Source organism: Procambarus clarkii, chromosome 36, assembly GCF_040958095.1.
Source record: "Procambarus clarkii isolate CNS0578487 chromosome 36, FALCON_Pclarkii_2.0, whole genome shotgun sequence".
NCBI classification, from domain to species: domain Eukaryota; kingdom Metazoa; phylum Arthropoda; class Malacostraca; order Decapoda; family Cambaridae; genus Procambarus; species Procambarus clarkii.
Genome location: NC_091185.1, coordinates 31,824,682 through 31,850,711, shown reverse-complemented (window position 1 = coordinate 31,850,711; position 26,030 = coordinate 31,824,682).

Genomic DNA, 26,030 nt, shown 5'->3' with positions numbered 1-26,030 from the left:
TTAAGCAGTTTGGCCTTTGATAACTTGAGCTTCATGAATTGTTCCATGAGACAGTTGAAGAAGAAAGGGCTTAGTATTTCTCCCTGTGGAGTCCCATTTTTCAGACTCTTTGAGGAGAATTTTTTCCTCGAAATTTGACTTTAGCTTCTCTGCTAAGCAGACTTCCTTTAGCAAAAGCTTGTCTTTTGATTTCCTTATCCACCAGGCAACACAGTGTAGCTTATAAGGTTGTTGTTGTTGTTTTAGATTCAGCTACTCAGAACAAAACGTTCCAAGTAGCACAGGCTTTGGCAAGTTCGAAATTGGAGCCTCTTTGGAGTATACATATATATATATATGCGAACAAGCCTGAATGGTCCCCAGGACTATATGCGAATGAAAACTCACACCCCAGAAGTGACTCGAACCCATACTCCCAGAAGCAACGCAACTGGTAACTACAGGGCGCCTTAATCCGCTTGACCATCACGGCCGTCAAAAGGAAGTGATAGCCGAGGCTATTTGAGCCACTTCCCCGACGGCAACTCGGATGGTAATCTTGGGCATAGCATTTCACCAAATCACCTCATTCTTTGGGGCACACGTGAGGAACACAAATGCGAACAAGCCTGAATGGTCCCCAGGACTATATGCGAATGAAAACTCACACCCCAGAAGTGACTCGAACCCATACTCCCAGAAGCAACGCAACTGGTAACTACAGGGCGCCTTAATCCGCTTGACCATCACGGCCGTCAAAAGGAAGTGATAGCCGAGGCTATTTGAGCCACTTCCCCGACGGCAACTCGGATGGTAATCTTGGGCATAGCATTTCACCAAATCACCTCATTCTTTGGGGCACACGTGAGGAACACAAATGCGAACAAGCCTGAATGGTCCCCAGGACTATATGCGAATGAAAACTCACACCCCAGAAGTGACTCGAACCCAAACTCCCAGAAGCAACGCAACTGGTAACTACAGGGACCCTTAATCCGCTTGACCATCACGGCCGTCAAAAGGAAGTGATAGCCGAGGCTATTTGAGCCACTTCCCCGACGGCAACTCGGATGGTAATCTTGGGCATAGCATTTCACCAAATCACCTCATTCTTTGGGGCACACGTGAGGAACACAAATGCGAACAAGCCTGAATGGTCCCCAGGACTATATGCGAATGAAAACTCACACCCCAGAAGTGACTCGAACCCATACTCCCAGAAGCAACGCAACTGGTAACTACAGGGCGCCTTAATCCGCTTGACCATCACGGCCGTCAAAAGGAAGTGATAGCCGAGGCTATTTGAGCCACTTCCCCGACGGCAACTCGGATGGTAATCTTGGGCATAGCATTTCACCAAATCACCTCATTCTTTGGGGCACACGTGAGGAACACAAATGCGAACAAGCCTGAATGGTCCCCAGGACTATATGCGAATGAAAACTCACACCCCAGAAGTGACTCGAACCCATACTCCCAGAAGCAACGCAACTGGTAACTACAGGGCGCCTTAATCCGCTTGACCATCACGGCCGTCAAAAGGAAGTGATAGCCGAGGCTATTTGAGCCACTTCCCCGACGGCAACTCGGATGGTAATCTTGGGCATAGCATTTCACCAAATCACCTCATTCTTTGGGGCACACGTGAGGAACACAAATGCGAACAAGCCTGAATGGTCCCCAGGACTATATGCGAATGAAAACTCACACCCCAGAAGTGACTCGAACCCATACTCCCAGAAGCAACGCAACTGGTAACTACAGGGCGCCTTAATCCGCTTGACCATCACGGCCGTCAAAAGGAAGTGATAGCCGAGGCTATTTGAGCCACTTCCCCGACGGCAACTCGGATGGTAATCTTGGGCATAGCATTTCACCAAATCACCTCATTCTTTGGGGCACACGTGAGGAACACAAATGCGAACAAGCCTGAATGGTCCCCAGGACTATATGCGAATGAAAACTCACACCCCAGAAGTGACTCGAACCCATACTCCCAGAAGCAACGCAACTGGTAACTACAGGGCGCCTTAATCCGCTTGACCATCACGGCCGTCAAAAAGGCCGTGATGGCCGTGATGGTCAAGCGGATTAAGGCGCCCTGTAGTTACCAGTTGCGTTGCTTCTGGGAGTATGGGTTCGAGTCACTTCTGGGGTGTGAGTTTTCATTCGCATATAGTCCTGGGGACCATTCAGGCTTGTTCGCATTTGTGTTCCTCAAGTGTGCCCCAAAGAATGAGGTGATTTGGTGAAATGCTATGCCCAAGATTACCATCCGAGTTGCCGTCGGGGAAGTGGCTCAAATAGCCTCGGCTATCACTTCCTTTTGACGGCCGTGATGGTCAAGCGGATTAAGGCGCCCTGTAGTTACCAGTTGCGTTGCTTCTGGGAGTATGGGTTCGAGTCACTTCTGGGGTGTGAGTTTTCATTCGCATATAGTCCTGGGGACCATTCAGGCTTGTTCGCATTTGTGTTCCTCACGTGTGCCCCAAAGAATGAGGTGATTTGGTGAAATGCTATGCCCAAGATTACCATCCGAGTTGCCGTCGGGGAAGTGGCTCAAATAGCCTCGGCTATCACTTCCTTTTGACGGCCGTGATGGTCAAGCGGATTAAGGCGCCCTGTAGTTACCAGTTGCGTTGCTTCTGGGAGTATGGGTTCGAGTCACTTCTGGGGTGTGAGTTTTCATTCGCATATAGTCCTGGGGACCATTCAGGCTTGTTCGCATTTGTGTTCCTCACGTGTGCCCCAAAGAATGAGGTGATTTGGTGAAATGCTATGCCCAAGATTACCATCTGAGTTGCCGTCGGGGAAGTGGCTCAAATAGCCTCGGCTATCACTTCCTTTTGACGGCCGTGATGGTCAAGCGGATTAAGGCGCCCTGTAGTTACCAGTTGCGTTGCTTCTGGGAGTATGGGTTCGAGTCACTTCTGGGGTGTGAGTTTTCATTCGCATATAGTCCTGGGGACCATTCAGGCTTGTTCGCATTTGTGTTCCTCACGTGTGCCCCAAAGAATGAGGTGATTTGGTGAAATGCTATGCCCAAGATTACCATCCGAGTTGCCGTCGGGGAAGTGGCTCAAATAGCCTCGGCTATCACTTCCTTTTGACGGCCGTGATGGTCAAGCGGATTAAGGCACCCTGTAGTTACCAGTTGCGTTGCTTCTGGGAGTATGGGTTCGAGTCACTTCTGGGGTGTGAGTTTTCATTCGCATATAGTCCTGGGGACCATTCAGGCTTGTTCGCATTTGTGTTCCTCACGTGTGCCCCAAAGAATGAGGTGATTTGGTGAAATGCTATGCCCAAGATTACCATCCGAGTTGCCGTCGGGGAAGTGGCTCAAATAGCCTCGGCTATCACTTCCTTTTGACGGCCGTGATGGTCAAGCGGATTAAGGCGCCCTGTAGTTACCAGTTGCGTTGCTTCTGGGAGTATGGGTTCGAGTCACTTCTGGGGTGTGAGTTTTCATTCGCATATAGTCCTGGGGACCATTCAGGCTTGTTCGCATTTGTGTTCCTCACGTGTGCCCCAAAGAATGAGGTGATTTGGTGAAATGCTATGCCCAAGATTACCATCCGAGTTGCCGTCGGGGAAGTGGCTCAAATAGCCTCGGCTATCACTTCCTTTTGACGGCCGTGATGGTCAAGCGGATTAAGGCGCCCTGTAGTTACCAGTTGCGTTGCTTCTGGGAGTATGGGTTCGAGTCACTTCTGGGGTGTGAGTTTTCATTCATATATATATATATATATATATATGTATATATATATATATATATATATATATATATATATATATATATATATATATATATATATATATATATATATATCTATATATATATATATGTCGTACCTAGTAGCCAGAACGCACTTCTCAGCCTACTATGCAAGGCCCGATTTGCCTAATAAGCCAAGTTTTCATGAATTATTTATTTTTCGACTACCTAACCTACCTAACCTAACCTAACCTAACTTTTTCGGCTACCTAACCTAACCTAACCTATAAAGATAGGTTAGGTTAGGTTAGGTAGGGTTGGTTAGGTTCGGTCATATATCTACGTTAATTTTAACTCCAATAAAAAATATTGACCTCATATATAATGAAATGGGTAGCTTTATCATTTCATAAGAAAAAAATTTGAGAAAATCTATTAATTCAGGAAAACTTGGCTTATTAGGCAAATCAGGCCTTGCATAGTAGGCTGAGAAGTGCGTTCTGGCTACTAGGTACGACATATATATATATATATATATATATATATATATATATATATATATATATATATATATATATATATATATATATATGTCGTACCTAGTAGCCAGAACGCACTTCTCGGCCTACTATGCAAGGCCCGATTTGCCTAATAAGCCAAGTTTTCCTGCATTAATATATTTTCTTTAATTTTTTTCTTATGAAATGATAATCTACCCATTTCATAATGTATGAGGTCAATTTTTTTTCATTGGAGTTAAAATTAACGTAGATATATGCCCGAACCTAACCAACCCTACCTAACCTAACCCAACCTATCGGGCCTTGCAGAGTAGGCAGAGAAGTGCGTTCTGGCTACTAGGTACGACATATATATATATATATATATATATATATATATATATATATATATATATATATATATATATATATATATATATATATATATATATATGTCGTACCTAATAGGCAGAACGCACTTCTCAGCCTATTATGCAAGGCCCGATTTGCCTAATAAGCCAAGTTTTCATGAATTAATATATTTTCTCAATTTTTTTCTTATGAAATGATAAAGCTACCCATTTCGTTATGTATGAGGTCAATTTTTTTTTATTGGAGTTAAAATTAACGTAGATATATGACCGAACCTAACCAACCCTACCTAACCTATCCTAACCTGTCTTTATAGGTTAGGTTAGGTTAGGTAGCCGAAAAAGTTAGGTTAGGTTAGGTTAGGTAGGTTAGGTAGTCTAAAACCAATTAATTCATGAAAACTTGGTTTATTAGGCAAATCGGGCCTTGCATAGTAGGCTGAGAAGTGAGTTCTGGCTACTAGGTACGACATATATATATATATATATATATATATATATATATATATATATATATATATATATATATATATATATATATATATATATATATATATATATATATGTCGTACCTAGTAGCCAGAACTCACTTCTCAGCCTACTATGCGAGGCCCGATTTGCCTAATAAGCCAAGTTTTACTGAATTAATATATTTTCTCTAATTTTTTTCTTATGAAATGATAAAGCTACCCATTTCATTATGTATGAGGTCAATTTTTTTTTATTGGAGTTAAAATTAACGTAGATATATGACCGAACCTAACCAACCCTACCTAACCTAACCTAACCTATCTTTATAGGTTAGGTTAGGTTAGGTAGCCGAAAACATTAGGTTAGGTTAGGTTAGGTAAGTTAGGTTGTCGAAAAAACATTAATTCATGAAAACTAGGCTTATTAGGCAAATCGGGCCTTGCATAGTAGGCTGAGAAGTGAGTTCTGGCTACTAGGTACGACATATATATATATATATATATATATATATATATATATATATATATATATATATATATATATATATATATATATATATATATATATATATATATATATATATATATATCAGAGCGAAAGTCTCCAGGGCTGCCTTTGTATTGATACACGAAATTAGTACTCCTCAGCTTGTTAGAGGATACAAAGATGTTATTTCTCATATTGAGGAAGATGTATATGGGTTGCTATAATAAATAATAGGACGAATCCTTGCGTCTTCACTGTAAGGTTTAGAATTCCTGTCAGTAATATCTCGTATCACCTTCTCATCCCTCTTGTATGCCTAAGTAGATGTATTTTTAAAATACACTATAATATCTTCCCTTTGGGGCCGATTTTCCACCCCTGGGACTTGGTTATCCTCAGTCAGATGGCGTCCTAACTTCTTACTTAATATACGAATTTGACGAATTCGTCGATTTCTGTATTGCTGTAATCATTGTTCACAACAATTTCGCGGATTCATTCAAATTCGTTGTGCCAGAGCTGCCAAGAACAGCATGTACCTATTGCAGAACCTACATATGCCGTGATGAGTAGTCAATACATATACAGTGATTAAAAAGTCCCCGTGGTGCAGTGGTAAAACACTCGCCCAGCGCTTCGTGAGCACTTTGCCTAGTACCATATCCGGGTTGTGGAGGATTGACTGGGCACCAATACTGAAGCCATTGTTCACCCAGTGATGAATGTGTACCTGGTTGTTAAACGATTTGGCGGGTCGTATCATGGAGAAAAATTAGGATTAAGGACCTGCCCGCAACGCTTTACATGCTAGTGGCTTTACAAGAATGTCAGATGACGCTTTTCTTATACATGTCAGTGCATTCACTCTTACTGTTCATGCATTTCCTGCATCAGTTGGTTTACGATACACATTTGTGATGAATATTCACGAGGTACCGTCAACGAGAATATTCGAGGCATGGAATCCTACCTCCTTCACTGCTCTCAACAGTGAACTTCAAGCCTGAAAATTCTTGTAACTTGCCACGAAGCCTCTCAAATGTGTTATCATTGTCGACACATACGAATATGTCATCGACATATCTGCAGTAGATATTAGAGTTCAGCCCTTCACTCTGCATGATGGACGACTCAACATGAGACATGAATGTCTTGGCGAAGAAGATCCCCAATGGGGGACCCTATTTCCACACCATCAACCTGCAAGTAAAGTTTTCTTTTCGGGCACATGAAAGGAGCTTCAGTGGTGCAGGCCTTCAGCATATCCTGTAAGATAGTTCGAGGCACCTTGAGTGGAGTGAGGTGCTCTTGTTGATACACATAGTCCAATATTATGTTTATGGTCCTTTCTACTGGAACGTTAGTGTGACGAAATCAACATTTTCTCTGGAGTGAGGCGATACCGACTTCATCTATGGATCAGCACTTCAACTCCAAGTCATTGGGTGTGACGAAGACAGCGCTATATGCTGGCGGAGTTGTGGCACGTTCAATGCTATCTGTGATAGGCTCCTGTTCGTACGTCAGTTAGAAGGTGGGGGTCGATGATGAAGACCTCTGGTGAGGGAAGTAACGGTATCAACGCCATCAGATTGTGCATCTGATTATATTTTCAGTTCCCCGGTGAAAGGATGTCATCCTATGTTCTCCTTGTATACTTTCTGTCTGAATAATGACTATTATGTCCACAGAGGTGACGAGGAGGTTCTCTTGCGCTCTCAAAGCCAGTTCTCCTCGGGCACTCCAGAACACCTGACTTGTTCCTGCGAGGACAAATGGCCGCCAATCGGTAGAAGACAATGTTTTGTCTGTTGAACTTGTGCGGTCTTATTGTGTGGGCTGACGTACCCGGGAGTTACAACACAACAGTACTGGCCGTTTGCTGAGAAGTTCCGTTAGCATGTAGTCAGACTTCTGCCAGGGTGTTGGTAAGGACCCCTGAAAGTGTTATTTGTGACCCCTGGAAGTGTTATTTGTGACCCCTGTAAGTGTTATTTGTGACCCCTGGAAGTGTTATTTGTGACCCCTGTAAGTGTTATTTGTGACCCCTGGAAGTGTTATTTGTGACCCCTGTAAGTGTTATTTGTGACCCCTGGAAGTGTTATTTGTGACCCCTGTAAGTGTTATTTGTGACCCCTGGAAGTGTTATTTGTGACCCCTGAAAGTGTTATTTGTGACCCCTGGAAGTGTTATTTGTGACCCCTGTAAGTGTTATTTGTGACCCCTGGAAGTGTTATTTGTGACCCCTGTAAGTGTTATTTGTGACCCCTGGAAGTGTTATTTGTGACCCCTGTAAGTGTTATTTGTGACCCCTGGAAGTGTTATTTGTGACCCCTGTAAGTGTTATTTGTGACCCCTGGAAGTGTTATTTGTGACCCCTGGAAGTGTTATTTGTGACCCCTGTAAGTGTTATTTGTGACCCCTGGAAGTGTTATTTGTGACCCCTGGAAGTGTTATTTGTGACCCCTGTAAGTGTTATTTGTGACCCCTGGAAGTGTTATTTGTGACCCCTGGAGGTGTTATTTGTGACCCCTGTAAGTGTGTTGCTGAAGACCTCAGCCAGTGTGTTTCTGGAGGGCAGACGTGGGGTATTTGGTCATCGTGACAATATGGTGTGGGACTGGCCCATGTTGAGTAAGGTGAACTTGCTGGTGTTATGACCATTGGACGTGTTTGACGTATACCTGAAAATAGTGGACTCACCGGGAATTGAAGAACACAGCAAATATATTAAGTGTCCTGTGCGAAAGCAACACTCTGTGTACATATGTGTATATATAGAGTTTATAAGAAGAGATTGTATTGGTGAAGGTGTTATTTAGTCTTGTTTACCCTCTTTTTTCCATCCACGATTTCTTGTTACCGGCAATTCTTAAAAACTTTCTAATGACTTGGGGTGGGATCAGTGAAATTGAAAAGGCATATATGTCGGACGGACGTGGTCACACATGTGGTGACCTCATTCATCGAATGCATATTACCAGCACTCAACTCTGCAGGAGTTGTCAACAGCAGAGTCAACACTGCGAGAAGATGTGTATCTTCGCCCAAGTGTGACTACACTCTTAAAGGCAGATCATCTCCAGCAGCAGCGCTGTACACACACACACACACTAGATCGTGGTCCAGAAGAATATTTAACTTTTTATAATATAGAAAGCAAAGCAAAGTTGTGTGTACTGCGTTCTTCCTCACTATAAGAGCGCTACCAAGAAAGCATGAACCACAAAAAAACAGCTGTATATATATAGCCTCATAGTAGGTGATTGAAATAAAAACCCGGTTACTGTCTCAGTGAGGCCGTAACTGTTAGTGAATAGACTTTCAATGTCAAGGGAAGCTATGATCCCACTGGGTTCTCTCGTTTTCAGAACGTTAACAAAATCTTCGCTAGATTTAAGGAGAATGAGGTCGGGATATACGGCGATATTATTGCGTTCAATCTCTTCGCAAGTTTATAAGTAGGCTTGGGGGATCTGCGAAATTATATGCCTATGTGCGCAGCCAATACATCATCACATTACCATATAAGTAACCTGATCCAAAATCACCTGTTTCTCTTTCAAATTTTAGGCCTCCAGTCTCAACGTTGGCTGTATCTATGAGGGCGTTCACACGCTTTTTAAGGTTCTCAATTGGGTTTCCTGTAAAAACTTAAAGTTTGATGTGTCTTGTAGAATAGGTCTTAATTTGTCAAAATAGAAAATGCGGCCAAGTAAGGCATATGTGGCCGACTTATCTACCTTCCTAACTATTAGGTTAGTGTTATTACGCAAGTCCTAAGCCAGTTTGAGTAACTGAGGTGTGAGGAGATCAGGTGTGTGAGGAGACCAGGAGTGTGAGGAGATCAGGAGTGTGAGGAGACCAGGTGTGTGAGGATACCAGGAGTGTGAGGAGACCAGGAGTGTGAGGAGACCAGGTGTGTGAGGACACCAGGAGTGTGAGGAGACCCGGAGTGTGAGGACACCAGGAGTGTGAGGAGACCCGGAGTGTGAGGAGACCAGGAGTGCGAGGACACCAGGAGTGTGAGGACACCAGGAGTGTGAGGAGACCCGGAGTGAAAGGAGACCAGGTGTGTGAGGAGACCAGAAATGTGAGGAGACCAGGAGTGTGAGGAGACCAGGAGTGTGAGGAGACCAGGTGTGTGAGGAGACCAGGAGTGTGAGGAGACCAGGAGTGTGAGGACACCAGGAGTGTGACGAGACCCGGAGTGTGAGGACACCAGGAGTGTGAGGAGACCCGGAGTGTGAGGACACCAGGAGTGTGAGGAGACCCGGAGTGTGAGGACACCAGGAGTGTGAGGAGACCAGGAGTGTGAGGACACCAGGAGTGTGAGGAGACCCGGAGTGTGAGGACACCAGGAGTGTGAGGAGACCCGGAGTGTGAGGACACCAGGAGTGTGAGGAGACCCGGAGTGTGAGGACACCAGGAGTGTGAGGAGACCAGGAGTGTGAGGACACCAGGAGTGTGAGGACACCAGGAGTGTGAGGAGACCAGGAGTGTGAGGACACCAGGAGTGTGAGGAGACCCGGAGTGTGAGGACACCAGGAGTGTGAGGAGACCCGGAGTGTGAGGACACCAGGAGTGTGAGGAGACCAGGAGTGTGAGGACACCAGGAGTGTGAGGAGACCAGGAGTGTGAGGACACCAGGAGTGTGAGGAGACCAGGAGTGTGAGGAGACCCGGAGTGTGAGGAGACCCGGAGTGTGAGGACACCAGGAGTGTGAGGAGACCAGGAGTGTGAGGACACCAGGAGTGTGAGGAGACCAGGAGTGTGAGGAGACCAGGAGTGTGAGGAGACCCGGAGTGTGAGGACACCAGGAGTGTGAGGAGACCCGGAGTGTGAGGACACCAGGAGTGTGAGGAGACCAGGAGTGTGAGGACACCAGGAGTGTGAGGAGACCAGGAGTGTGAGGACACCAGGAGTGTGAGGAGACCAGGAGTGCGAGGACACCAGGAGTGTGAGGACACCAGGAGTGTGAGGAGACCCGGAGTGAAAGGAGACCAGGTGTGTGAGGAGACCAGAAATGTGAGGAGACCAGGAGTGTGAGGAGACCAGGAGTGTGAGGAGACCAGGTGTGTGAGGAGACCAGGAGTGTGAGGAGACCAGGAGTGTGAGGAGACCAGGTGTATGATGGGACAAGGAGTGTGAAGATACCAGGTGTGTGATGTCGTTCTGGGTGTGAGAGGGGAAGGGCCACGCGGTGCGAGCTCCGCGGAAAACAATATATATCTAGGTATATTTCAGTGATACAGGAACTAAACACAGTCAGATAACTTTTAAAGTGGGTCTCAACATATTAACCAATATATCATAGTGATTACCATCCGGCCGTTTCTGTTCAATGAAAAATAAGTGAAATTCGTGTGTAGTCAACGCGGTGCCAGGAGGCCTTAGGCAATAGTTGCAAAGTCGTCAATAAATCACATCCCTCGCTATTGAAACATCAAGAAATCAGTGCCCATAGTGCTATGCAAAACGTGTGTCTATTATAATAAAAATTAAGATAACATATCTTAAGTGAACAAATTATACACCAAATAAGTCCATCGTGTGTATGTAAACAATTTGGAGGTACGCCCACCCCGATTACCCACTGTGTGTGTATTCTTCCAAATCATCCACTGTAAGATAACTAGAGGGAAAATGCAAGTAATGTAATCTAACAAGTGAACAAAACAAATTAAGAGGGCGACTCGTGGTAGCAACAATGGCCGTCCATACAGCCTCCTCCAGGCCTATCTCAAGTTGGTAAACACCCACGGTCAACACCCACGGTCAACACCCACGGTCAACACCCACGGTCAACACCCAACGGTCAACACCCACGGTCAACACCCAACGGTCAACACCCACGGTCAACACCCACGGTCAACACCCAACGGTCAACACCCACGGTCAACACCCACGGTCAACACCCAACGGTCAACACCCACGGTCAACACCCACGGTCAACACCCAACGGTCAACACCCCACCTTGTAAGACCATCACCACTGAACAGAAGTGTTCAACAAAAATGTATTTGATAAAAACGTGCATAGAATACAATATGAAGGTAGATTACCAACAGAGCTTTCAATGCCAACTCTGTTCAGCAGCCATACACAAAAAATGTGCCAACATGACTAATAATTCAAGGAGAAATGGTCCCATTGACCACTCTGTGTACAGGCTCTGCAAAAAGGATGATGTAACTTTTTTGTAGATGATGGAAATCTTGGATAAAACTCCCGCCAAAAACAGAGAATCATTAATTAATGCCTGCATAGCAATTTCTAATGTCTTCAAACAAACTGTACATGACACCATGATACAACCAGATGCGGCACAGTGCTCAGTGTCAGCGGCGCCTAAGCAGAGCGAGGAGTTGGGGACGTCTGAGCAGAGCGAGGAGTCAGGGACGCCTGAGTAGAGCGGGGAGTCGTGGACACCTGAGCAGAGCTGGGAGTCAGGGACGGTATTGAAAGAGTGTGCAGGAGCACTTTGCTTGGCACTCTCCATAGTGTATAGTAGGTCACTGGAAACGGGAGACCTACCAGAAATATGGACGACTGCTAATGTAGTACCAATATACAAAAAGGGTGACACACAAGAGGCAGTGAACTACAGGCCAGTGTCCTTAACTTGTATACCATGCAAGGTGATGGAGAAGACTGTGAGAAAAATCCTAGTAACACATCTGGAGAGAAGAGACTTCGTGACAACCCATCAACATGGGTTCGGGGAGGGTAAATCTTGCCTTAAAGGCTTGATAGAATTCTACGATCAGGTGACAAAGATTAAGCAAGAAAGAGAAGGATGGGCGGACTGCACTTTTTTGGACTGTCGGAAAGCCTTTGACAGTACCCCATAAAAGGTTGATGCATAAGCTGGAGAAACAGGCAGGAGTAACTGGTAGGGCGCTCCAGTGGATAAGGGAGTACCTAAGCAATAAGAAGCAGAGAGTTACAGTGAGGGGTGAGACCTCAGAATGGCGTGAAGTCACCAGTGGAGTCCCACAGGGCTCTGTACTTGGACCTATCCTGTTTCTGATACACGTAAATGATCTCCCAGAGGGTATAGACTCATTCTTCTCAATGTTTGCTGACGACGCCAAAATTATGAGAAGGATTAAGAAAGAAGAGGAAAGCTTGAGGCTTCAAGAAGACCTGGACAAGCTGCAGAAATGGTCGAACAAATGGATGTTAGAGTTTAACCCAAGCAAATGTAATGTAATGAAGATAGGGGTAGGAAGCAGGAGACCAGATGCAAGGTATCATTTGGGAGATGAAATACTTCAAGAGTCAGAGAGAGAGAATGGCCAGGGGGTTGATATCAAGCCAGACCTGTCCCCTGAAGCTCATATCAAGAGAATAACATCAGCAGCATATGCCAGGTTTGCTAACATAAGAACGGCCTTTAGAAATTTGTGTAAGGAATCTTTCAGAACATTATTTACCACATATGTCAGACCAATCCTGGAGTATGCGGCTCCAGCATGGAGTCCATATCCAGTCAAGCATAAGACTAAACTGGAAAAGGTTCAAAGGTTTGCCACCAGACTAGTTCCCGAGCTTAGAGGTATGAGCTACGAGGAGAGACTACGGGAATTAAACCTCACTTCGTTGGAAGATAGATGAGTTAGAGGGGACATGATCACCACATTCATGATTCTCAAGGGAATCGACAGGGTTGATAAAGACAGGCTATTTAACACAAGGGACACACGCACTAGGGGACACAGGTGGAAACTAAGTGCCCAAATGAGCCACAGAGATATTAGAAAGAACTTTTTTAGTGTTAGAGTGGTTGACATATGGAATGCATTAGAAAGTAATGTGGTGGAGGCTGACTCCATACACAGTTTCAAGTGTAGATATGATAGAGACCAATAGGCTCAGGAACCTATACACCTGTTGATTGACGATTGAGAGGCGTTACCAAAGAGCCAGAGCTCAACTCCCGCAAGCACAACTAGGTGAGTACAACTAGGTGAGTACACTGACACCCCGCACACTGGCATGCTGCACACTGGCACACTACACACCGACACGCTGCTCACTGGCATGGTACACACTGGCATGCGACACAATGCCACACTGAACACCGACACGCTGCACACTGTCAACCAACATACTGGCATTCTACACACTGGCATGCAGCACACACGCATGCTACACACTGACAAGCTGCTCACTGTCATGCTGCACACTGTCATGCTGCACACTGTCATGCTACACACTGGCATGGAACACACTAGCATACTACACATCGACACGCTGCGCACTTGCATGCTGCACATTGGCCTGTTGCACACTGACATGCTACAGACTGACACGCTGCACACTGACATGCTACACACTGACACGCTGCACACTGACATGCTACACACTGGCAAGTTACACACTGACATGCTGCACACTGTCATCCTGCACACTAGCACGCTTGTTATAAATTAATTGTGTTGTGGGCTTGCTATGGGGGAACTGGTACTATTAAGGGGTAAGGGTAGTTAGAAGACAGAGTATCAATTATGGGAGAGCTAAAAGGCCCGGCCCCCAAAATAAACTATCCACAGTAATAATACCTTGCTACTAGACCATATATGTCAGTCTAAGGGTTGATCAATGCACTCCCACACAGGAAGAAGGGATACTCCTATAATTCATGTACTTATTTATTTACCCCTTAACAACCCCCCATATACATTCACACCAATAACAATAATAATAATAACTTTACCACCCTATCTTACGTTAAACGCCTTGGTCCACATAGACAGGATACAAGGTTTACACTGAGAACAAGCTAGGGTAAAGTACTACTGGATAAGCACTGAAGCTGGATGCAGCTTAGGGTAGTGAGACCACGTGGTACCCTAATACAAAACACAACACTTAGGGGTACCCAAAACACTGGCAAATACTACCCCCAGGTCTCACCAATCGTTACTGCCAGAGTAGGCACACTTAAAACACCATACTTAACTTAATGGTACAGGAACTTAAGGTAAGGGAAATAAGTAAGAGGAGAAGGGAGGAGAGAAGGGGTGCAGCCACAGAGTAGGTCTCGTCCCCACGAACGCCAGCCAGAGAAGATGGAGTCTCAGTCTCCTTCCCCACAGCTGCCGGCAGACTGCTCAACTAATCGTACCGCAGCCCTATACCAAGTTTACTCAGGTTTACTTTACAAATGATTAGAAAGTAATAGTAAGCATAGTTGGTGCCTATGTTATTATTTAATAATCAACCCCCCAGCTCAGTCTTTAAATGCTCTTTGAGAAACAAGAATAGTCTTACGTCTGGCAGGGAAGATACAAACAAAGTCACATCGGGTTGCGATTTTCTACTCTAATGTAGCTTAATTATTTAAATTTTGACCTCTGGTTTCCACTGAAGATCCCAGGGTCGTAACACTCCTCCCCCCTTCAGAAAAAAAAATGTGACTACTAGAATAGTAGTCATATTTTTTTGTAAGAGTATACAGAGAATAAAAAGAAAAAACATGACAAAAAAAAATCAATCAAAAACAACAATTTCTCTGCAAGAAAAATACAAAGGAGTTCTCTGAAAGAAAAAAAACATACACAAAAAAACAAAAACAAAAACAGGGAAGTAAATAATTTGGACACGGAATATTTAATGTCACAGGAGAACCTAAAAAAAAAATAACTAAAGCATGACAGTTTGTAAATGGCTTCCTGTGGCTCAGATGAATGTCATTCAGGCAACCGGGACAGAGCGTCGGCTATCACGTTGAGTTGGCCCGGTAGGTGGGTAATGGAAAGATTGAAGTCCTGTAGGTACAACGTCCACCTGAGGATGCGTTTATTCTTACTTTTCATCTGAGTCAGGAAGACTAGTGGGTTATGTATTCGTTTGCCTTGTTCGGGTTGAATGTAGACACAGTAGTCGCTTCTGTATATATTTATTGACCGAGACAACAAGGTATATATCTGGCCAACCGAGGTCCACCTTACTCTGGGTCTGAGAGAGAAATGAGGCTGCTGGGAGCATGGCTTGATGCTCCTCTGTCTGGCATGACGTCAGAGGTCTACTTGCCTGTGATTGGTTACATTTCAACTGACAGAATTTGAGTATAACACCGCTCGGACACGCTACCAAGTCGACGACCCTTGTTGACAAGCTCTGGCTAGCTATATAGTTACAATGATACTGAAAGGACCTCGGTGGCATTCAATAATGGCTTACACGTGAAATTTGCATAATAAAACATTGAAAGAAGATCAGGTGTGCGTAATACTAACAACTCGGCATATGCACCAAAAAAAATTCATCATAATAGGTGAAAATCATGGTAACAATGCTTTGATTAAACTAGAGTATTAAGAACATGTGCATGTCTACTGATCAGATATGAACAATACAACTCAAGGTATTGCCTAAACAAAATTATTAACATGTGTCAATGGCATGTGCTTGAAAACCATACAATATTAAACAATTATTACATTGATGGAACAAAATTCTGACCTAACAACCACAAATGAATTTCAAGATAGATAATGATTTTTTTTTCTCTGAAATATACAATATATTTACAAGACCAAAGTACAATATATTTAATGTGCCATATATTTACAAGCTATATAGAAGACCTGGAACAAGAAGACTAACATCTGCGTGATAGCAGTCAGGATTCACTGGCCACAATGTGGCTGCTAGAACAATAATAACTCTTATGACAAGCACTGTAAAAATACAAATGGTAGTAGACTTAACAATGGCATCTAATTTATAACAAAATAAAGTTCAGAAAAACTATAAATTATATATAATGGTAATAATAAGACACATGTGGTAGAAATACTGCAAATGATTTTTTTTTTTTTCAAAACAAACAGAATAACTGCAGAGTGCACTCAATTATAAATTCTGCGGATATCTACACCTAGCTCATCCAGAGCACTATACAACTCTGGCTCTGACTGAAGGTCCGGAACAGATGAAACTTCATATGACAAACTATCATCTTGAGAGATATCCTCGTTAACATCTAGCCAATGGACATGTGGTGAGTGCACGGTTGAAACGAGAGTTCTAGATCTAAGATTATAATTGCTAGTATGGGGTTGCTGAATATCAAGTGGTCTGCCAACCACAGAAGGTGGTGTCCGAGTAGGAGTATCTGTCTGGGTAAGTTCATTGTCATCTTCCTCATCAGTCTCGTCAACAGTCATTTTAGCTAACTTCATGTGGTCTAAATGTTCATTTATATACTCTCCTGTTAACAAGTTCTTAAGTCTGTATTTGTTACCTTTAATAAGCTCGATTACCTTATATGGACCCAAAAATTTCTTAGTTAACTTATACATAGGACCAGACCTGTGTTGGTTAAGTATCATTACTACAGATCCAATAGTTATTTTACTGGGTTTAGCTCGTTCATTCCTTGCTCGAGTGAACTCGGCTGTAGCTTTGGACAGTTGTTCTCGTATTTTCTTGAATCCTAATTGCATCTGTCTATGCTTCACTTGAACAAAATCATCTACGTTATATAAGGGAGTAGGAGGTACGTTAATCAATTCATTAGGGAGGATCTTATCTGTACCATAAAGAATAGCGTGAGGTTTGTCCCCTGTAGAAACATTAATTGAAGAATTTATAGCACACTGAATTAAGGGTATAAAATCATCCCAATTGTTGTTATCAAAATTCAACGTGACTCTCAAGGCATCTAACACTTTCCTGTTAGTACGTTCGACTAGTCCATTACTTGCTGGATGATAAGGCATGATGCTACATTTTTTGATGTTATAAAAATCACACAAGCTAGTTAGAATACTATTACTGAATTCTGGACCATTATCTGAAAGGATTACTTTAGACATTCTATATCTACAAATTATTTGGTCATGGAATGCGCTGGCTATGGTTTCTGCTGTTTTGTTCGGGACAGGAACTAGTTCGTAAAACCGTGAAAAATTATCGACCATTACAAGCAAATGTTTGTTTCCTTTCTCTGTTTCCGCAAAATTTGTCAATAAATCCATCGATATTCGTTCCCAAGGAGCTTTAGTTGCTGGGTACACCTGAATTGGATTAGGTCCTGAAACATGTCCCTTGTGCTGTAAACAAGTTAAACATCTGTCAACATAATGAGCAATCTCCTTAGCCATTTTTGGCCAAAAATACTTCAATCGACCTTGTTGGAGTGTACCATCCTTTCCTGGATGTGCACTTGCAGGAGCATCATGGATAATTTTTAACATAGTTGGTACCAAGACAGCTGGAACAACTAACTGACAACATTTCCTCGGGGCTGTCCCTAGCTTTACTACTCTACACAGTAAATTGTCCAACATAACTAGTTCTTTCAATGGTACTGGCGGTTTATGAATCGGGCGAGTGTCTTGCTTAGTCAAAAATTTAATGACGGGTGCCCATATGGGGTCTTGTCTTTGTTCCGTTTCTACTACTGTAGCTACTGAATACACAGGGAGGGCACTAGGATTGGCTAGCTTGAATTGGTTAGCGGATGGCCTTGGGGGTTTCCCGACGACATGGAGTGAACATTCTGAGCTCCAGCATTCTGTGACTGAGCATTATAATTTGAAGTTGCATTATAGCTGGGCTGGGAGTTGTAATTATGAGAGTTCTGATAATGTCTTGGACGCTGTGAGCCTTGCCAAGACTGACCATGGGAGTTACGAGGTGGAGATGTCCTTTGCCTAGCTCTACAATCCGCAGTGTGGTGACCAACTTGTTTATGGTATTTGCAATATGGTAGCCTAGAATGATTAGATTGACGCGGGGACCGAGAGAATTGTCTAGGTGGTGATGATCTAGGGGCGGACCAACAGTCCCTTGCAAGGTGGTTACTCTTACCACAATGCCAACATGAGGGAGTGGATGGTTGTGGACTATGGCGTTTCGGCAATTTATGAGGCGGCGAATTTGACTGGGGGCTACGAGCATGGGTACGCTTCTGCGACCAAGAGTTTTGAGAATTTGTGGGAGGATGCTGAGAGATTGTAACTACATTTACAGCATCAGAGGGTGGCAACAGTTGAGCACTTCGGGGAGCTAGTTTATCGGCGGCATTGATAATGGCCTCAAACACTTCACCAATTTCATGTTTAACACCAAAATTTTGTTGCTCAACGATTGGTTTAGTATGCTCGGGGGCAAAATGCATTAAAGTACCAAATGCTATTGTTATAAATAATGTGTGTGGTGGGCTTGCTATGGGGAACTGGTACTATTAAGGGGTAAGGGTAGTTAAAAGACAGAGTATCAACTATGGGAGAGCTAAAAGGCCCGGCCCCCAAAATAAACTATCCACAGTAATAATAACTTGCTACTAGACCATATATGTTAGTCTAAGGGTTGATCAATGCACTCCCACACAGGAAGAAGGGATACTCTGTAATTCATGTACTTATTTATTAACCCCTTAACAACCCCCCCATATACACTCACACCAATAACAATAATAATAATAACTTTACCACACTATCTTACGTTAAAAGCCTTGGTCCACATAGGCAGGATACAAGGTTTACACTAATAACAAGCTAGGGTAAAGTACTACTGGATAAGCACTGAAACTGGATGCAGCTTAGGGTAGTGAGACCATGTGGTACCCTAATACAAAACACAACACTTAGGGTTACCCAAAACACTGGCAACTACTACCCCCAGGTCTCACCAATCGTTACTACCAGAGTAGGTACACTTAGAAATCATACAATACTTAATTTAATGGTACAGGAACTTAAGGTAAGAGAAATAAGTAAGAGGAGCAGGGAGGAGAGTAGGGATGCAGCCACAGAGTAGGTCTCGTGCCCACGAACGCCAGCCAGAGAAGAACGCTCTTAGCGACCAGCTAGGCCTCCCGCATGTCGTGGTGCCGGAAGGAGCCTAATTGATCGTGCAGCTAAGCACATTAAAGATCTTCCCCTATGCATCGTATTGTTACTTTACAAATGATTAGAAAGTATTAGTAAGCAAAGTTGGTGCCTATGTTATTATTTAATAATCAACCCCCCAGCTCAGTCTTTAAATGCTCTTTGAGAAACAAGAATAGTCTTACGTCTGGCAGGGAAGATACAAACAATTGTCGCTCATGATGCACTCAACTGTACTACCAGAAAGTTTAATAGCTCAATTTTGACCTCTGGTTTCCACTGGAGAACCCAGGGTCGTAACACTCCTCCCCCATTCAGAGAAAAAAAAAATGTGACTACTAGAATAGTAGTCATATTTTTTTGGTAAGAGTATTCAGAGAATAAAAAGAAAAAACATAAGACAAAAACAAAAAATCAATCAAAAACAACAATTTCTCTGCAAGAAAAATACAAAGGAGTTCTCTGAAAGAAAAAAAAAAACATACACACAAAAAAAAAACAGGGAAGTAAATAAATTGGACACGGAATATTTAATATCACAGGAGAACCTAAAAAAAAAATAACTAAAGCATGACAGTTGGTAAATGGCTTCCTGTGGCCTAGATGAATGTTATTCCGGCAACCTGGACAAAGCGTCGGCCATCACGTTGAGTCAGCCCGGTAGGTGGGTAATGGAAAGATTGAAGTCCTGTAGGTACAACGCCCACCTGAGGATGCGTTTATTCTTACCCTTCATCTGAGTCAGGAAGACTAGTGGGTTATGGTCCGTGTACACTTCCACTATATTACCTGTGAGGTAAACTTCGAACTTTTTACATGTTAACACTAGCGCCAACGCCTCTTTTTCTACCACTGAATAATTGCGTTGTGCCATGTCAAATTTCACAGAGTACTAATATACTGGGTGTTCCACCTGATCATCCCCCGTTTGCAACAACACTGCACCAGCACCCGAGTCAGACTCGTCCACATGAATTTTAAACGGTCGATCGAACCTTGGACTAGCAAGCACTGGGGCGGAAGCTAAGATCAATTTCAAATTTTTAAATGCCTCTGCACAGTCTTATGCCCACTTAAATTTAACGGCTTTCCGCAACAAGTCTGTGAGAGGAGTGGCAACACTGGAAAAGTTCTGACAAAAACGTCGATAGTACGCACACATATAGATAAATCTTTGAACGTCCTTTTTAGACTTTAGTACTGGATACTCCAGAATGGCACTGATTTTATCATGCCGAGGTAACACTTTTCCTTGGCCCACTTCATAACCGAGGTATGTCACTGTGCCTTGGCCAAAATGACACTTTTTAGCATTTAAGGTAAGATTTGCCTTTTTCAAGATTGCAAACAACTGGCGTAACCTAGCTATGTGGTCAGCCCAATTACTATCAAAAAGCACGATATCATCTAAATACGCCCGACAATTTGGCACCTTAGCGAGCAGAGAGTTCATGAGTCTCTGGAACGTGGCAGGGGCATTATGCAAGCCGAATGGTAACACTTGATACTCAAAAACACCCTCGGGTGTCACGAACGCAGTTAGTTGTTTAGCACGTTCAGTGAGTGGGATTTGATAATACCCCCTCGAGAGGTTGAATTTCGAAACGTACTTGGCATTTCCCAACTTGTCGATGCAGTCCTCGAGGAGGGGCAGTGGATAGGCATCCACAATGGTCACCTTGTTGAGCTGCCGATAGTCGGTGCATAATCGCCAGGAGCCGTCTGGTTTGGGGACCAACAGGCAGGGCGAGCACCAAGAGCCCTGGCTCGGCCGGATGAGGCCGTGCTGGAGCAAGAAGTCGACCTCCTTCCGTACGATGGCCTTCTTTTCTGGACTCAACCGATAGGGTTGAAGGCGAATGGGAGTGTAGTCCGTCAACTCGACATCATGGTAAATGGGATCAGTCTGGGTCGGGACCTCCCCGAACAGACTGGAGAATTCATCAACCAACGACTGCACCTCTTCACGTTGGGCCATCTGCAAATGGGACAGTTCCTCCTCCACAGCATTCACAGAACTAGAATTATTGAAAATGAGATTAGTTGGGTCCCCAGAACAATCATCCCCTCTCTCACTGGAAATGGAAACATTGGTTAGTGCAATGGGCCTGGGGCCCTGGAACTTCTTCAGTCGATTTACATGTATGAGCATTACCTGGTTCCGTTTGTCAGAGTGCCTCACTTTGTACGTGAGGTCCCCAGTCTTTTCTGTCACAATGTAGGGGCCTTCGTACTTGTGGGACATAGTGTTCCCTAGTCGAGGCTTTAATACCAGGACAGGGTCGCCAGGCTGAAATACCCGTAACTTAGATTTAGCATCGTTACGTTCTTTCATCTTTTTTTGGGCCTTGCCAAGATACTTTAATGCAGCCGCCTTGCAGTCCTTGAGTCTCTGGTGGTGTTGCGCAAAGAAAGCCGAACCTTCGGTTAACGTTACGTTCCCTAACAGATTCTCCTGTAACATTTGCAAGGGTCCACGAACTTTATGGCCAAAGACTAACTCAAAAGGAGAACAACCCAGTGAACTTTGTAATCCCTCTCTAGCCGCAAACAAAACATACGGTAAATTCTCATCCCAGAAGGTGTGGGAACTCTCGCACGATGTCTTCAACATCTGCTTCAGAGTTAGATGGAAACGTTCAATTACCCCCTGACTCTGTGGATGGTATGGGCTGGAAACCTTATGAGTTATTCCATGTTCCTTACAAAATTGCTCAAAAATATCAGACTTAAAATTAGTACCATTGTCAGTTTGCACGACCTGAGGCAGTCCAAAAGTGGAAAAAATTGCAACATATGAGCAACAACAGTTTTTGCTCGGATGTTCCTTACAGCAAAAGCCTCTGGGTAACGAGTAGTGATACACATCATTGTGATTAGGTAAATATTACCAGACTTAGTTCTAGGTAATAGTCCAACACAGTCCATTACCACATGAGAAAATGGTTCCTCTGGCACGACAATAGGCTTTAGAGGAGCTTTAGGTGGAGTCTGGTTTGGTTTCCCAACCAGTTGACAAGCAATACACGCATTACAAAATTTTGCCACATCGCTTTTCAGCTTGGGCCAGAAAAAAATACTTTAAAATTTTGTGATACGTAATATTAATACCTTGATGTCCCCCCATAGGATCATCATGAGCAGCTGCCAAAACTCTTTCTCTATAGCAGGTCGGCAACATAACCTGGTCGACTACCTCCCACTCATTTGACAAGGGAGCACTCTGGGGTCTCCATTTTCTCATCAAAATCCGATCATTGTAATAGTACCCAGTTGCTGCGTCTACAATTTCCTCCATAGAGACAGCTGTCTCATGACAATCTGCAAGAGTGGGGTCAGCTTTCTGTAACTCACTCAAGGAGGCATCTAGGCCTTGGTCAGATGCTATTGGCCGAGGCTCAACAGTGTTCACCTCCCCACTACTCTCGGTAGATGGCGGTGGCAGGCTCTCCACAATGTCCTCGGCCACGTCATCGAGTCGGGCCATGAATGTGTCCGCGAGGTCGACTTGGTTTTCACCACTCGGAAAGTTCCTTGTGTCCTCGGGATTTATCACCTTGGCAAGCACAGGGCTGCCCTTACATTTAAGTCCTATAGACCTGGTCACTGCGCACGCAGGGTACACAACATTATCCTCTGCGGCGGGTGGATCCAGGCAAACCTTAGGGGTAGGCAACATAATAGGCAGTCTGGAGTCCCCTACCTTATCCCCTGCTAAATCATTACCAACTATTACATCAACATTAGGGAAAGGTAGGTATGAAGTGATTCCGACTGTACAAACACCCTTGTGGAAATCAGATTCCAGGGTAACCTTATGGAGGGTTACTGCTCGAGTATCACTAGTGACACCCTCGACCAGTACCACCTCTCCAGTGTCGAGATTGTTGGCACCTTGCAACGCACTCTCTAACATTAAAGTCTGGATGGCACCGGTGTCTCGGAAAATCACCACGTCCTTCCAGGAAGAACCCTCAGACAAAAGTAGTCTCCCTTTCGATAAGAATGGGGTAAGCAAGTCCAACCACTGTGGGTTGGAGGTCTTACTCCCTAACCCTTCCGAAGGCCTCAAGCCCTGTGTCACAACTAGAGCATTGGGTCTTTTTTTCCGGGTACAGTTGCCAACAACGGCTAATCGTGTGGTTTGGACGATTACAGTGACCACAAAAACGTCGGGGAGAAGAGACATTACTAACAGAATTACCCTTTGGTTCACCCTTAGGTGCCGTGGGGCTAGACACTTTAACAGGGTTAGTTATGTCTGAAACAGAAGGTGCATTAGGTAAAGGGTTAGAATGAGCTGGTCTGGACTGGCTGTGGGTATAAGTTTTGCTATCTGTGGGGTATAATTATTTTTATTCGGCCTTTTGCCCGCCAATTGGTAGTTTTCTGCCAACTTGGCCAAATTCCCTATTTTAGAATTTACCTCTACCCTTCCTCTAATGTAATGTGAAACATTCTCTGGCATAATATCTATAAAATGCTCCATTAAAACTAAGTTCCTGAGAGCCTCGTATGTTTCGGCTTTCGCCGAGCGAATCCATCTATCAAACAATCTAATTTGATCGTTAACAAATTCAGTGAGCGGTTGGTTGTGAGTAGGCCTAAGGTTGCGATAAACTTGGCGGTGAGCTTCAGGAGTAATTTCATATGCCCGCAAAATACATTCCCTGACTTTATCATATTCAAAACACTCGTCGTCAGGCATGTTTATAAAAATATCTTGTGCTTTACCCCTAAGTCTTCCCTGTAGGATTTTCACCCACTCTTCCTTTGGCCAGTTCATGGACATGGCCAATCTCTGAAAATGGTTGAAAAACCTTTCAGGGTCTGACTCGGAAAATTCAGGCAAATTATGCTTTTTCTCATAATGCCTGGGGTTTGAATCCCCGGCAGGTGGAGGTCCAGTGGCATTCGCTCTAATTCTAGCCTCATCAGTTTTGAGTCTTTGCTCCTCTAATTTTATTTTTGCTAACTCTAGAGCTAATTCTCTATCCCTATGAGTTGCACTTTCTGCTTTGCTAGGCTGGCATAAAGGTGTATCACTTGCCAATAGTTCTTCATCAATACAATGTTGTAATATTTCATTCACCAAAGTCCACTTTTTATCCGCGTCATTTAATTCTAGGCCAAATTCCTTGCCTAACAATACTAAATTAGACTTGGTAAGTTTCTTTATCTCTACTGCTGATGGCTCCCTTGCCAGTCTTTGCATTTCAGATGACATCACTAATAATTTTAGCTCACAGCCAAAGAAAAAATTAAAAAATAAAAATTGGAAAAAAAACAAAAATTTGCATGGCCCCTAACACAAGGCCACACTAACCTTAATCGTGAAGGGATCCAGCTGGGTGTCCAGTCAGTGCAAGAATGTCCTTTGCTAGATGAGCTGGACCCTAGGCTAGCACACAACCGTTCTGCGGAAACAAAAAATTTTAGTTTTGGCACTCAAGAATCTAATTTTTTACACTTATAATGTTCCTCCGGGACTGGCCAACCACTTGTTATAAATAATTGTGTTGTGGGCTTGCTATGGGGGAACTGGTACTATTAAGGGGTAAGGGTAGTTAGAAGACAGAGTATCAATTATGGGAGAGCTAAAAGGCCCGGCCCCCAAAATAAACTATCCACAGTAATAATACCTTGCTACTAGACCATATATGTCAGTCTAAGGGTTGATCAATGCACTCCCACACAGGAAGAAGGGATACTCCTATAATTCATGTACTTATTTATTTACCCCTTAACAACCCCCCATATACATTCACACCAATAACAATAATAATAATAACTTTACCACCCTATCTTACGTTAAAAGCCTTGGTCCACATAGACAGGATACAAGGTTTACACTGAGAACAAGCTAGGGTAAAGTACTACTGGATAAGCACTGAAGCTGGATGCAGCTTAGGGTAGTGAGACCACGTGGTACCCTAATACAAAACACAACAATTAGGGGTACCCAAAACACTGGCAAATACTACCCCCAGGTCTCACCAATCGTTACTACCAGAGTAGGCACACTTAAAACACCATACTTAACTTAATGGTACAGGAACTTAAGGTAAGGGAAATAAGTAAGAGGAGAAGGGAGGAGAGTAGGGGTGCAGCCACAGAGTAGGTCTCGTCCCCACGAACGCCAGCTAGAGAAGATGGAGTCTCAGTCTCCTTCCCCACAGCTGCCGGCAGACTGCTCAACTAATCGTACCGCAGCCCTATACCAAGTTTACTCAGGTTTACTTTACAAATGATTAGAAAGTAATAGTAAGCATAGTTGGTGCCTATGTTATTATTTAATAATCAACCCCCAGCTCAGTCTTTAAATGCTCTTTGAGAAACAAGAATAGTCTTACGTCTGGCAGGGAAGATACAAACAAAGCCACATCAGGTTGCGATTTTCTACTCTAACGTAGCTTAATTAGTTAAATTTTGACCTCTGGTTTCCACTGAAGAACCCAGGGTCGTAACAACGCTACACACTGACACGCTGCACACTGGCATGCTGCACACTTGCATGCTGCACACTGGCATGCTGCACACTGGCATGCTACACACTGGCACGCTACTTTCTGACACGCTGCATACTGGCATGCTGCACACTGGCATGCTACACACCGACACGCTGCACACTGGCATTTTGTGCACTGGCACACTAAG